This window comes from Narcine bancroftii, chromosome 2 (genome assembly GCF_036971445.1).
Source record: "Narcine bancroftii isolate sNarBan1 chromosome 2, sNarBan1.hap1, whole genome shotgun sequence".
Lineage (NCBI taxonomy): Eukaryota > Metazoa > Chordata > Chondrichthyes > Torpediniformes > Narcinidae > Narcine > Narcine bancroftii.
In genome coordinates this window covers 58,717,276-58,731,374 of record NC_091470.1, presented here as the reverse complement: position 1 = coordinate 58,731,374, position 14,099 = coordinate 58,717,276, and the positions used below count along the sequence as shown (strand labels likewise).

General features: G+C 41.0%; 1 protein-coding gene across 7 annotated transcripts in view; it reads left to right on the top strand.

The window, feature by feature from the left end:
• The window catches only part of ttc6 (tetratricopeptide repeat domain 6), a 249,087-nt gene that overhangs the window by 45,995 nt on the left and 188,993 nt on the right, over positions 1-14,099 (top strand). The gene's annotated exons all lie outside the window — the stretch shown is intronic.

Here is a 14,099-nt window from a genome sequence, read left to right as displayed (position 1 = left end):
TGCCCTGACTGAGATTTAAGAGTCATCATTAAGTACAGGTGATGTGCCAGAAGATTGGAGTTTGGAAAGAAATGCTTCAAGGAAAAGCTTGGTAACTACAGGCAAGTGAGCCAAACATCTGTGATTGGTAAGTTACTAAACAGTTTTCTGAGAGTGAAGGTATACATCCACATAGATGGACAAGGGTTGATTAGCGATAGTATAGTTTAGTAAGTGGGAGGTCATATCCCATAATTCTGATTGAGTTTTTTGAAGATGTGATCAAAAAGGTTCACAGAGACAGAGCTCTAGAAGTTCTATAAATAGATTTCAGTAAGGTGTTCCATAAGGTTCCAAACTGTAGGCTGCTCTGGAAGGTTAGATCACATGGGATCCAAGGAGAGACAGCAGATTTCTGTTTATCATCTCTATCAGTGATAATTTGTATATTATTAGTATAGATTATGTCACTGGTGACATTCTAAAACATTACACAGGCGACACTTGTATTGATTGCTGTGGGGGAGGGTTAGGGGTAAAACAATTCTTATCACTATTTTCTGTAATGTGAAGCTGATTTATCTGCTCATGTATTAAGAAATCTCTATCAAACTGTCCCCCCCAAACTCACATTCCACCTTAAGCAATCCCTATGTCATAAGTCAGTGGTTCCCAACCTTTTACTTTCCACTGATATACTACTTTAAGTATTCCTTATGCCATAAGTGTTCTGTGATTAATAAGTGATTGCTTAAGGTGGTAGGAAGGGAAGGATGAGTATCACTGCTCTAGACCCAATTATTACTGAAATATTTTGCTTGAGAAAAATTGTCATTGGCCCATTTCCTTTGGAGAAACTGTGCACATAATGAATCAATTTGGAATGATGAAAACATTGGTTTTCAAACTTTTTCTTTCCACCTACATACCACCTTAAGCTATCCCTTATTAATCACAGAACACTTATGGCATAGGGAATACTTAAAGTGGTATGTGAGTGGAAAGTAAAAGGTTGGGAACCACTGCCATAAGTACTCTGTGATTAGAAAGGGATTGCTTAGGGTGGTAAGTGAGTGGAAAGAAAAAGTTTATACTGTTTTAATTGTACTTCATTGACTCGTTAGGTGCAGGGTTTTATAACTCCAAAGGAAATGAGCCGATGACAATTTGTCTCAGCAAAATATTTCAGTAACAATTGGGTCTGGAGCAAGTGGTTCTCAACTTTCCTTTCCCACCAATGGTGCAGTACAGCAGGAACTCACAGGAGTGCCATTCCAGAACCTCAGGGGGCTACTCTAGATACCCCGAGGCAGCTCCTGCACTTCCTTGTTGCTGTTTTTGGTGAGCTCCAGCACCTAAAAAAGATCAGCACTGCACCCCTGCTTCTCATATATACAACCTTAAGCAATCCCTTACTAATCAGATTTCATATTTATCGTCAGAATACATACATGACATCATATACAATTCAGATTTTTTTTCTGTGAGTGAGGCAGAACTTATTGGTAGTACAAAAACCTGTATATAGCATATACATGTAAACAAATAAAGAACTGTAACAGAGAGTGAATGTAAATAAACTTACGGTACAATACAGAGATAATTTTTAAAAAAATCAATAAAATGCAGAAGTAAGAGTCCTTAAATGAGTCTCTGATTGAGTTTGTTGTTGAGGAGTCTGATGATGGAGGGGTAGCAGCTGTTTCTGAACCTGGTGGTACGAGTCTTGTGGAACCTATACCTCTTTCTTGATGGCTGCAGTGATAACAGCATGTGCTGCGTGGTGGGAATTCTTGATGATTGCTGCTGCTCTCCGACAGCAGCGTTCCCTGTAGATGTTCTTGGTAGTAGGGAGGGTTTTGCCTGTGATGATCTGGGATGTATCCACTACCTTTTGGAGGGCTTTACTCCTAGGGGTATTGGTGTTCCCATACCAGACCATGATGCAGCTGTGATCTCCTTGGTCAACACACTTTCCACCACACATCTGTAGAAATTTGTTGTAGTTTCCAGTGTCATACCAAACCTCTGCAAACTCTTGAGAAAGTAGAGGTGCTGACATGCTTTCTTCATGGTGCCATTAGTGTGTTAGGTCCAGGAAAGATCCACTGAGATGGTGACTCCCAAAATCTTAAATTTGCTCACCCTCTCCACCTCTAATCCCTCAATGATCATTGGATTGTATACCTCTGGCCTTCCCTTCCTGAAGTCAGCAATTAGCTCCTTAGTTTTGGTGACATTGAGTGCAAGGTTGTTGTTGGTGCACCATTCAGCCAAGTTTTCAATCTCCCTGCTGTCTCATCCCCTTCCTTTATACAACCTTGTATCATTGGCAAATACACACACACACTTTTTAATATATATTTATTTATATATTGTAGTATCCACAGTTCTTATCCACAGATTTATGTTCCGATCCCCCCAGCAGATGCCTGAAACCGCAGATAGTACCCTATATATACTATGTTTTTTTCCTATATATACTTTATACATTCCTATGATAAAGTTTAATTTATAAATTAGGCACAATAAGAGATTAACAACAATAACTAATAATAAAATAGAACAATTATAACAATATTTAAAAATAAAAGTGTTACATGAACACAAGCACTGCAATACTGCGACAATCGATATGATAACTGAGGTGGCTCCTAAGTGACTAATGGGTGGGTAGCGTGGATACACTGGACAAAGGGTTGATTCACACCCTGGGATGGCGCAAGATTTCATCATGCTACTCAGAATGGTGTGCAATTTAAAACTTATGAATTGTTAATTTTTGGAATTTTCCATTAATAATTTTGCTGTCTTCTGAGATTGAGGATCTCTTCCCTCCACCCTGATTTTATGGATTCTGAGGTGGCTCGTGACACTACAATGGGAATATAGATAGAGCAGGAGGTGGCTGATCTGTGGGTAGTTTGTCAGGTGCTGTGTTCCTCAAGGTTATCAATACCTTCCTGAATTCACCATCTCCACTTGGTTGGTCATGGGTTACAGATTTCTTAGAGTTGGAGGGTGTGGTGCACTTCTTAGAAACTTTGAACTTATCTTTGAATCTTTTTCTCTGTCATCTTTGTAATCGCTTCCTACATTGTAGCTTAAACTATACTGTCCATTTCAGGTGTCTGATGTCAGGTGATTAGGCTACTTGTCTCAGGCCTCATAGCCAGAGATGTTGGCTTGGGAGATAATGTTGATATTGGTTTGCTTATAATGAATTTCAAGGATTTTGCAGAGACAGTGATGGTGGCATTTCTGAGATGCTTTGTAATTTCTGCTGTGGTTAGTACAGAGTTTCGGAACTATTTTGGAGGGCATTGTATATGATGCAGCAGTGTTCTCTGCTGAGATCTTGACTACAGCAGGCATCTCCAAAATAGCACCAGCATTATTTAAAAAATCCTCCAAATACTTCTTAGTTATTGTTAAATTAGATCTTAAAAACTAAATCTATTTAAACAATTAACTTAAAATATTTAAAGTTGATGCATGAAAATACTAACAAATAATTAAAAACATATAGAGGTTAAAAAATGCATGAGGCTTGTAGGCTAATTGGGTGTAATTGGCCGGCAAGGCTTGTGGGTCCGAAGGGCCTGTTACCATGCTGTATGTCTAAATTTTTTTAATTAAATATAAAAATAAACTCAAACAAATCAAGCATATGGAATTAAGCAGGAAAGTCTGTAAATGTTGGCACTCTCCATCCAGATGATATAACCATCAACTTCTCCATTTGCCATTAAACCATTTCCCCCGATTCTCTCTCTTTCATTCAGCTCTCCACCTCCTTTCCTTCACTTCCATTCAGAGAGCTACCCTTCTTCTGTCACTTATCAGATTTTTTCTCTTGTACTTTCTCACCTATATCCACTTTTGACCTCTTACCTGTGAGCATGCACTCCTTCCCCTGACCCCTCCTCTCTCCTAACCTCACTTCTTTTTTATTCAGTTGCCTGCATGCTCTTTGTTCATAACTTAATGAAAGAATCAAGCCCAAAATGTTGGTCACCCTCATTTCCTATGGATATTGCATAATCTACCAGTTACTCTAGCAGTTTTGTGTATTACAAATCAAGCATATAACTTCTTCTGTAACATCAGTAATCCTATTTAAATCAGTGAGGCACCAGTCACTTCCTACATATCGTGGTGATATGTAATTGCACCACTAGGTCACCAGGGGTCATCCCAGTGACCTTGTATATATAAAGGAGTCTAGAGCTACAGTCTAGCCTTCCAGGTTCGTCTTGCAGAGAGACAAGACCTTAGTGCAGGGGTGTCAAACTCAAATTCACGGAGGACCAAAATTAAAAACTTGGACTAAGTCGAGGGCCGAACTAAATGTTTATTGAAAATTTTCAACAACATCTGCATGTTTTCTCTTCTTTCAACATATGTAATGTTAAACTTTAGGATATAACTTTAGGAGGATAATGTTACAGGTCAGGAGTAGGTAGCTCAAGTTCACCCTTTGCTTGACCTGAGGGAAACATATTTGGTCCCTGTGGAGATGTAGTCAGCATTCACAGGCTGTGTCCATTTTGGCCTTCATCAGGACTCAGCATTTCCTGCTCACTCCTCAGGCTTTAGGCCTCTATTCACCCTCGACCCACCATCCCTCTACCTGACCAGTCCTTTACCCAACCTCTACTCACCCCTCACTCCACTCGCTCTGCCTCTACCCACCCCATCCTATACACGCCCCTCTACTGCCTCTCCCCTCAACCTGTTCCTCCCTCTACCCATCTCTCACCCTCTAATCACCTCTCACCCTCTAATCACCCCTCCCCTACTCACCCTGCCCCTCCCCTTTTACCTCTTCCCTATCCACCCCTCCTTCTACTCATCCCTCCCTCTAACTGCCCCTCGCACCACCATAACTTCCCCTGCCCATTACTCCTCACCTACACCCTCTGCCCACCCCTGCTTACCCACCCACTCAGGCCCAGCGCGCTGCCGATCAGCCTTTGCGGACAGCCACCATCTCTCTCTTCACGTGCAGGGCCGAACCAGCCGTCCCTGGGGTCTGTGCGGGTGCAAGCGCTGAAGGCCGTGGCGACCGGGAGAAGTGCACTCGCGCTGTGGAAGGGCCATCCGGTGCCAGTTGCGTGGGGCTCGTGCTGCCCGGGGGCCGTGCGCAGCCTGCCATGCCCGTCGCGCCGACAGGAAATCACAGGCGCTCGCCAATCCGCCGCACCGCTCGACAGGTGGGAGAAGTGACTGGTTGTGCGGGGAGTCTTCCAACCGGCTTGCCGGCTGATGACATCGACAGACTTCTCGTGTTACAATTTCTCATGTTACAATGGGGAAGGATGTGCAATGAAGGGGGAGGATGGTGGGGGTGACATTACCAAAAAACAGCATCGGCTCTCGCTGCAGGGCGGGCCACCTCTAATACATTTTTGAAATGATCTTGCGGGCCAAATATAATTATATCGTGTGCCAAATTTGGCCCGCGGGCCAGAGTTTGACATGTGTGCCTTAGTGTACATATTAGTTTATTAAAGCTGTCTTATACTCTCACTGCTGGTGTGGTTATTGTCAGTACACATATACACTATTTGCAATACATTACTTTGCCACAGCTGATCCTGTGGGCAAGTCCTCAGGTGGAGTAAATGTTAGATATGCTATTTGACCTTTAGAACATTTTGAACCTCTACTTTTCTACTCCACCCACAGGACATTCTGAGTCATACATAAACATGAACAGTTGATAACCAGTCTTTCCTTTTGAGATATTATTTATCAGATGACATAATCTGGCCTATCAGGAAACACTTTGCATGTAAAATATGGTAAAGTTTGGAACAGTCTTCCATGAAAATTATGCTAATTTTATATCTAAGATTGCTAACTTTCTGTTAACCAGACATAAGGGATAGGGAAGAGCAGGTTTATGGAATTAGGCCAGAAATTAGCTGAAATATATTGCTTTGTGCAACACAGTTAAGGGAACTCTGAAATTATTTATTTATGCTCTCCAGTTCCTATCTAAAAAAGGAAATATTTCAGCTACAGTATTTGGGAAAGACTAGGATAACACACCAAATGGGTCAAATGCTCGTAATTTGTGTAGCATGTTTCAAGCACGCATTAATGCCTATGCTACTTTTTACCCAAGCTTCTTCCATCCTAAACACAGAATCTTGATGGAATTAAATTTATAGCTGTTGGCAGGACTCCAGGATCTCCCTAAATGGCTACTTTTCATGTGTGAACTGAGGCGACAAATGTTGGCAGATTTTTGTGGATAGCCACTTTCCAGAATGACTCATAAGATAATGATCAGAAAGGAATCCTGACTGACTTTTTTTTCTCCTCGCCCCATTAACTTAGGGACATGAAGTGCAGCATGCAACTCTGTTATCCATTATCTCAACACAAAGTAGGAATTGAAGTAATGAAATTCTGCTTTGAATAGTTTTTGCCATGTTTCTTAAGAGACTTTAAGGGAGACTGATTTATATTTTCTTTTGGCCTAATTTTTATTCCTCTATAGAACATTTTCATATATCATTATATTTTCTCCTTCATGTTCAAAATGATGTTTATTGAATTCTTGATTCCCAGTTATTTTTTTTCCAATGTATTTCTATAGCACCCCACTGCCACATTTGTATCAACATTTCTATTTGATGACATTTAAATAGTATTGGCAGAGTGAGATTAGTGCTAATTACTGTCAACAGTGAAAATAAAATTGAAAGTAACTTGTTACTTTAAATTATCATTATTATTCATTTTTTATATAGTGATGTAAGATGGTTATAATATGCATGTTTGCACTATGAAGCTGCCACAAAACACTGAATTTCATGACTTGTTAATGACAATAAATCCTGATTCTGAAGTGGTATATATGCTATATTTTTGAGTGTTTTCTTCCATGAAGAGAAGGATACAAATGGCATGAAAGGCAATTGAACTTACAATTGCATTAACATTTTATAAGCTTGGGAATTAAAGACATTTACATTATTGAATACATTTTGAAGATCATTACATGTGAAATGACAGGCATTAAAAAGGAAACTGATTTTTCATTGTGTGATGAACATTGTTTAATGGTTTTATTGTATTGTATATGTTGAATATTTATTGGTTTTGAAGGGGGAAGGGAGGGTAGGAGGTAAAAAATGGAGAAAATGGCACTGTGTATATTTAATGAGAAACGTTTGTATATATTTTGGTTGGTATGGTTCACAGTGTGAAAAATAAAAAATTATTTAAAAAGAGGAAACTGAAAAAAAATGGTGTGGGTGGCAGGTAGATTGATGGACTAGCTAACTGTATAACTAAATAGTTTAAATCTAGCTTGGCAGTTTTTCAGGAGAAAAGCATAAGCAGTACATTTTTTGAAATGCCTTGCAACTGCAATATTTTTTAGTACAGCAAGATTAAGCACGTGGCCTTATTTATTCATCTGTGTTCAAATAACTATATTTAAATTCAAACTGCATTTTATTTGTATTTAAATTCATTTAGAAATTTTATAATCTTGGCACTTTTATAGATACAGTCAGATTGTATTCATTCACATTTTGGGTATCAACATATCCTATGCTGTATGTTGGTAAAGGTTTTAACACCATCAATGTTAGAAGATCAGAATCACCCTGTCACATAATCCTGCTGACATGTCTTGTATATATCTGAGCATATTTGGATAAGGCCACCATTAAGGTCAACTGGTCTTCCACATCTTTGCATCATCTCATTGTAGTGGGAGAAGTGGTAAATTGTATAAGGCTGGAAAACTAATATTTTAAGCACAATGCACAATTAATTGCACCTGTTTGACCTGGTGTAGTCTCCACATAGTCAGCATTAACAAAGATGTTTATTGCCCAGAGCCAAACCGCAGGATCTAATTTACCTTGTTCTGAGGAGTACAAAACAGAGTCTGTAATCATAGGGAACTTCAACCCTCTTAATAATTGAATCAGAATTCATGCAAAATGTATAGAGAGTGCAGAATTCTTAAAATGCACTTTGATTTAGGTTTAAGTTTATTGTCACATTATACCTGGTACAATGAGAGAGGTTCTTCTGCAAGCATTCAAACAGATCAACTTTTCTAAAGCCATATAAAGTAGAAAATGGGAGCATAATTACAGAATCGAAGGTTACAATGAAGCAAAAGAAAACACTAATGTGCTGTTCATTCAGGAGCATGATGCTGCAGGGAAGAAGAGAAACATGATAGGCTGTCGATGCTGTGATTATATTAACATACCGAAGTATTCAGCATCTAAAGGAGACAAAGATATATTGCTAAAGTTTTGGGCCTGAGTCCTTCTTCAAGGAAAAATCAGAAAAGGCAGAAGTGGGATATATCAGAAAGTTTCAGAATTCAAACAATGGGGGAGGAATCCAGACCAACACAAGTGTTAATTGGATGTAATAAGGGTCTAGGTAGAATTTAGCACATCTGTACAAAAGGAGACAAGGAATGGAGAGATGATGGGGAAGAAAGGGGTGGGGGGGGGAAGAAATGGTTCAACGAAAGCCAGAGAAGTTGATAATAATGCCGTCTGTTGGAAGATGCTCAGTAGGAAGATGAAGTGTTCTTCCTCCAATTTAGGGGTGATCTCATTCTGGCAGTACATGAGACTGCGGACAGACATGTTGGCAAGGGACTGGGATGGAGAATTGAAATAGGTGGCCACTGGGAGATCTATGCTATTGCAGCAGACAGAGCCAAGATGCTCCCAGTCTGCATCCAGTCTCTCCGATGTAGAGGAGACCAAAGCTAGAGCACCGGATGCAGTAGATAACCCCTGTAGATGCACGTGAAAAGTTGCTTCACTTGGAATGGTGCTGAGGGAAGAGGTGTGGGTGCAAGTGGTGCATCTCTTGTGGTCACAGAGATGGTGGGGAGGGAGGAGTGAGTAAGGGAGTTACAGTCGGAGCGGTCCCTGCGGAAGGCAGAGAGGGAAGGAGAGCATAATATGTGTCTAGTGGTGGGATCATGTAGTAGGTAGTGGAAATAGTGGAGGAGGTTGTGTTGGTTGCAGAGGCTGGTGGGGTGTCCTTGTTGCGCGCAGGGGTGGAAGGGGCCAGGAAAGATATGCGGGTAATGGAGGATATGCAGGTGAATATATGATGGTGATAGAGGGAAAGCCACGTTGTTTGAAGAAGGAGGACATCTCTGATAATCTGGCATGGAAGTCATCATGGGTCCAGATGTGACGGAGATGGAAGAATTGAGAGAATAGAATGGAATCCTTACAGGGGACAGGGTGGGAAGAGGTGTAGTCGAGGTAGCAGTTGGTGGGTTTACAGAAGATTGTTTGTGAGAGTTTGTCTCCTGAGATGGAGATAGAGAGATCAAGGAAAGGGAAAGTGTTGCTAGAGATGAACCAAGTGAATTTGAGTCAGGGTGGAAGTTGGCAGTAAAATGGATTGTCAACAAGCTCATCGTGGGTACAAGGCAGCACCAAAGTAGTCATTGATGTAGTGGAGAAAGAGTTAAGGGGCCTTGTCTGTGTAGGCTTGTAGGGTGGATTGCTCCACGTAGCCAACAAAAAGGCAGGCATAGCTGGGTCCCATGTGGACACCCCTTTAACCTGAAGAAAGTGTGATGCGTCAAAGGAGAAATTATTGAAGGTGAGGACAAGTTCTGCCAGTCAGAGGAGGGTAGTGGTGGAGGGGGACTGCTTGGTTCTATTATCCAGAAAGAAATAAAGGGCTTTGAGGCTTTCTGTATGGGGAATGGAGGTGCATAGGGATTGGATATCCATGGTAAATATGAGGCAATCAAATTCAGGGAACTAGAAGTTGTTGAAGTGATGGAGGGCATGTGAAGTGACCTGGATGTAGGTGGGGAGGGACTGGACCAGGAGGGAAAAAACAGTCATGGTAAGTGCAGACTCATTCATTGGGGCAGGAGCACACAGACATGATAGTCTACCAGGACAATTGGGGTTGTGGATCTTGTGTAGGAAATAGAAACCGGTGGTATGGGATTGGGAAACAATATGATTGGAGGCCATGCCAGGGAGGTGACCAGAAGTGATGAGTTCAGAGATAGTGTATGATACAGTGGTTTGATGAGTTTTGGTGGGGTCCTGTTGAAGGGGTAAGAGGAGGTGTCTGAGAGCTGTGGTCTGGTTTTGACCAGATAAGGTCAATGCGCCAGACCACTACAGTGCCACCCTTGTGTGCAGGTTTGTTAGTGAGGTTCAGATTGGTTTGGAGAGAGTGGAGGGCCAGATGCTCCAATGAGGTGAGATTGGAATGAGTGAAGGGAGTAGTGAAGTCAATGCAGTTGATGTCATGGTGGCAATTGGAAATATAAAGGTTCTGAGTAGGTAGAAGACCGGAATGAGGTGCCCAGGAAAAGAAAGACATTTTTTAAAGCAGGGGAAGGGATCTGTAGTGGTGGTGAAGAACCATGCATGTGGAAGTAAGCATGGAAACCGAGTCAAAGCGGGGAAGAAATTGTCTTTAAGGCTGTTGATACACGATTGTGCACTTTTGAACATTCTTGCCAATGGGGAAAAGAAGTAGAATATGTGAATAGGCTATGATGGGTCCTTCAGTATGTCAGCTGCCTTTCCCAGGCAGTGAGATGTAGATAGAGTCCACAAAGGGGAAGAAAATTTGCATGATGCTCTGAGCTGTATTCACCACTTTCTGCAGCTTATTCTGATCTTGAACAAAGCAGCTTTAATACCGCACTGTGGTGCATCCAAGAAGTAAGTATGCTTTTGATGGTGCACCTGTAGAAGTTGTTGAGGAGCATGTCAAACCTCTTGGGCCTTCTAAGAAATTTGAGATATGATTGTGCTTTCTTGGTCATCTTGTCAACGTGCTTGGTTCTGGACAGGTCACTAGAGATATTTATCCTATGGAACTTGATCCAGATGAAGGGCACAGGCCTGAAATGTTGATTGATTTTTGCTTTCTCTCGACAATCCGTGACCTGATATCACATCCATTTTGGACAATGCAATGAAGCCAAATGTTAGTAGGTCCAGTCGCAATATTTTCACAGAAAATTGTGTGCACCGTTCCATTCTCCTCATCATGAAGTTAGGGTCCCCGGTGTAGATCTACCACCTGATTATTAATCATTTTCCACGATTTTAAATTAGAATGCGAGTGGTTAACGTGCGGAGGAAAAAAAAATCAGAATTTTTGATGCCTGGATATCAAGTGAAATATCATTTCTGTTTCTCAATTTGCCAATGTTAGCTGACCTAATATGTATTTCCTGTATTTTTTGAGTTTTTTTCAGATCTTCAACATCCAAAATTTTTGGTTTTGTATGCCAATAGTTTGAGCACTTGCTACTTTAGGAAACTTCAGCATTATCTTTGAAACCCTGATCTTTGTGCTTCAGGGAGGTGACTCAACTTCACTGGCACTTAAGTGAAGGGACAGTAGAAAGTCAAGCAGGCTCATTCTGTGCACTGCCTATTGCTGGTGGTATGGTGTATATATTGATAATACCACATTGGCAGTGCAAAAGTACAAACATATTTGGATTCCATCTGCATTCTTGTCTTTAATTTGAGGTTTTTGAAAAGCTATCATTTTGGGGTAACGGACAATGTATCCATTTCTGAATGAATGGAAATAACCAAAAATCTTTAAATTATTTTAATAGTTACTTGAAAGTGACTTTAATACAAGTGCTGATGCTGATAAGTACCACTTACCTAAACATACAAGGTAGCACCGTGCTGACATCAGCAATATGGTGAATTTTGAAGCTTTATAAAGATTTAATTTTTAGATAGTGAAAATGTGGAGAGGAACAAAGTGGTAATTCATGCGTTTAAGCACATAAAAGTATTACTGTCAAATGATTTACTTTCATGGTTATTGGACTGGTTGGGCTGAGATACAAATTGAGCCTTAGGTTACTAGGTTGATAAAATAATTGGTTAAAGTTCTTGGAGAAGACAGGATTCCTTCTGTCAGTTGAGCACTCACTTCATATAAAATAGATGCTTATAATGAGCTACATGGACCATTGTGTTTGAGTTCGAGTTTTATAGTTATTTTTCTGCTCAGTATTAGTACAGTGGTAATCAGTTTTAGTGCCTGTTTGAATAATAATAGTCGAACAAACCGTGATGATAAGATTGGAAAAAAAAAAATGAATCACTATTTAATAGCTCTGCTTATATTTTTCATGTTTGCTTGAGCAAGACTGAAAGTTTATTTTGGGAAGATATGATCATCATGTTTTTCTATCTGGACTCTTTCTTTTATGCCTGCATTATATCTGGAGGTATATTAAAATAGACTGGAAACTAGATACTTTCCATGGCTAATAATTGTGCATCTGTCTGGATTGTCCATTTGCTGACTCATTCCATATGTATAGATGTATGTTATCATCAGAATTCTTCAATCTCCACAATTCAGTAGTTACTGGTGCAGGCCATGATTGTTCTGCCACATATTCACTGTGACAAATCTACACCAGAATGCACACAACCCAATTGCCCAACGCACCACATGATCACTCAAAAAGCTTTGTTGTTATGTAACCAAAATTGTGTAGCTCACGAGTGCAGTTGCTTGGAGACAAGCTTGAAAGTGTTAACCAAACCTAACAGCCAAGCCTCTTCTACATTTAAATGGCTTTGTATATTTTTCTATTGGTGTGCCATAAAGGTAGGGGTCTGGAGATCATAGAGCACATCAAATTGGTTTGGTTGGCAGAAATTCCTCATACTGACCTGAGAGAATACATTTAGGCACCAATATTCATATAAAGCAATAATATTTTGCATAAAAAGGGCGGCACAGTTAGTGCAGTGGTTAGTGCAATGCTATTACAGCAACTGGAACAGAGGTTTGATCCAACACTGTAAGGAGTTTGTACGTTCTCCCCATGTCTGCGTGGGATTTCCCCAGGGGCTCTGGTTTCCTCCTACCATTCAAAACATGCTGAGGGTTGTAGATCAGTTGGATGTAATTGAGAGGCATGTGTTTGTGGACTGAAAAAGCCTGTTACCATGCTGTATGTCTAAATTTAAATTTTAAAATGTTAAAAAAGCTTTGAGAGTTAACTGAAAAATTGGAAACAAATCGATCTTAAGTACGAAACATAACTGGTGTGTGAGATTATAATTCTACATTTTTGAAAGACTAATCTTTCTCTTCTCTCACCTAAAATTTATGCCCTCTGGTTTAAGATTCTCCTTCATTCGAAAAAAGATGATGACTTCCTTAGCAATGGCTCTTGTATTTTTATAACCTACAACATCTTCCTCCATTAGCTCCCTAAGCTTCAGCCGCTCCTAATAATTAAAGCCCACTGCACCCCATCCCCCCAAACCCACCCAGTCCTGGCAACAATCTTGTTAATTCTTTTGCACCCTTTCCACCATATCTTTCCTATAACTGGATGATGAAAACTGCACACATATAGTTTTAACATTAGTTGCCCCACTGTAAAATTTCTGAGGGAAGCCTATCCTGAAGAAGTTCTCTTTTTGAGGGGAGTTATGTAAGAGTCTATCTCACTGTTCCCCATCTACACTCCCTGCCACTCTCAAGCTCTAAGACCATGTACTCGCACAACTCACTTCCACAGTCAGGTGTCCTTCCTGGCTATGTGTCTCTGCCACTGTGATGCAGTGTGGATTTCAGCTCCAGGCCTCCCATTTTTGTCTCCACCAGGATCTTGGGCACCTGTGGTGTATTGACTGTTGCTGTCTTCACCCCTCACCTCCATACACAGATACCAGCAGATTGTCATTTGCCATGACCTGCCACGGACCTCCCCTATACTTAATTCTCCACTGCATCCACGCCTTCAATTGCCGGTTCGACACTCTCTTGATGTCCATCAAGGATCGGAAGCTTGCCTCCCTGAGACTGCTGTCTTTATGACATCTGATGCAGGTTTCCACCCTAGCCCTGGCAGCCTACTGGACCAAGCCTCTGTCGCAGATCTCCACCTTGGCCCAGTCGACCTAAAGGACAGAGCCTCCATTGTGATCTCATACCTTGGCATCGGCAACCTATAGGACCGAGCATTGGATGTGATCTTTCACCCTGAACATAGGAGCCCACAGGACTGACCCTCTGTCGTGATCTCCCATCTTGGCCCCAGTGGCTTACACTCACCCTGGCACTGGCAG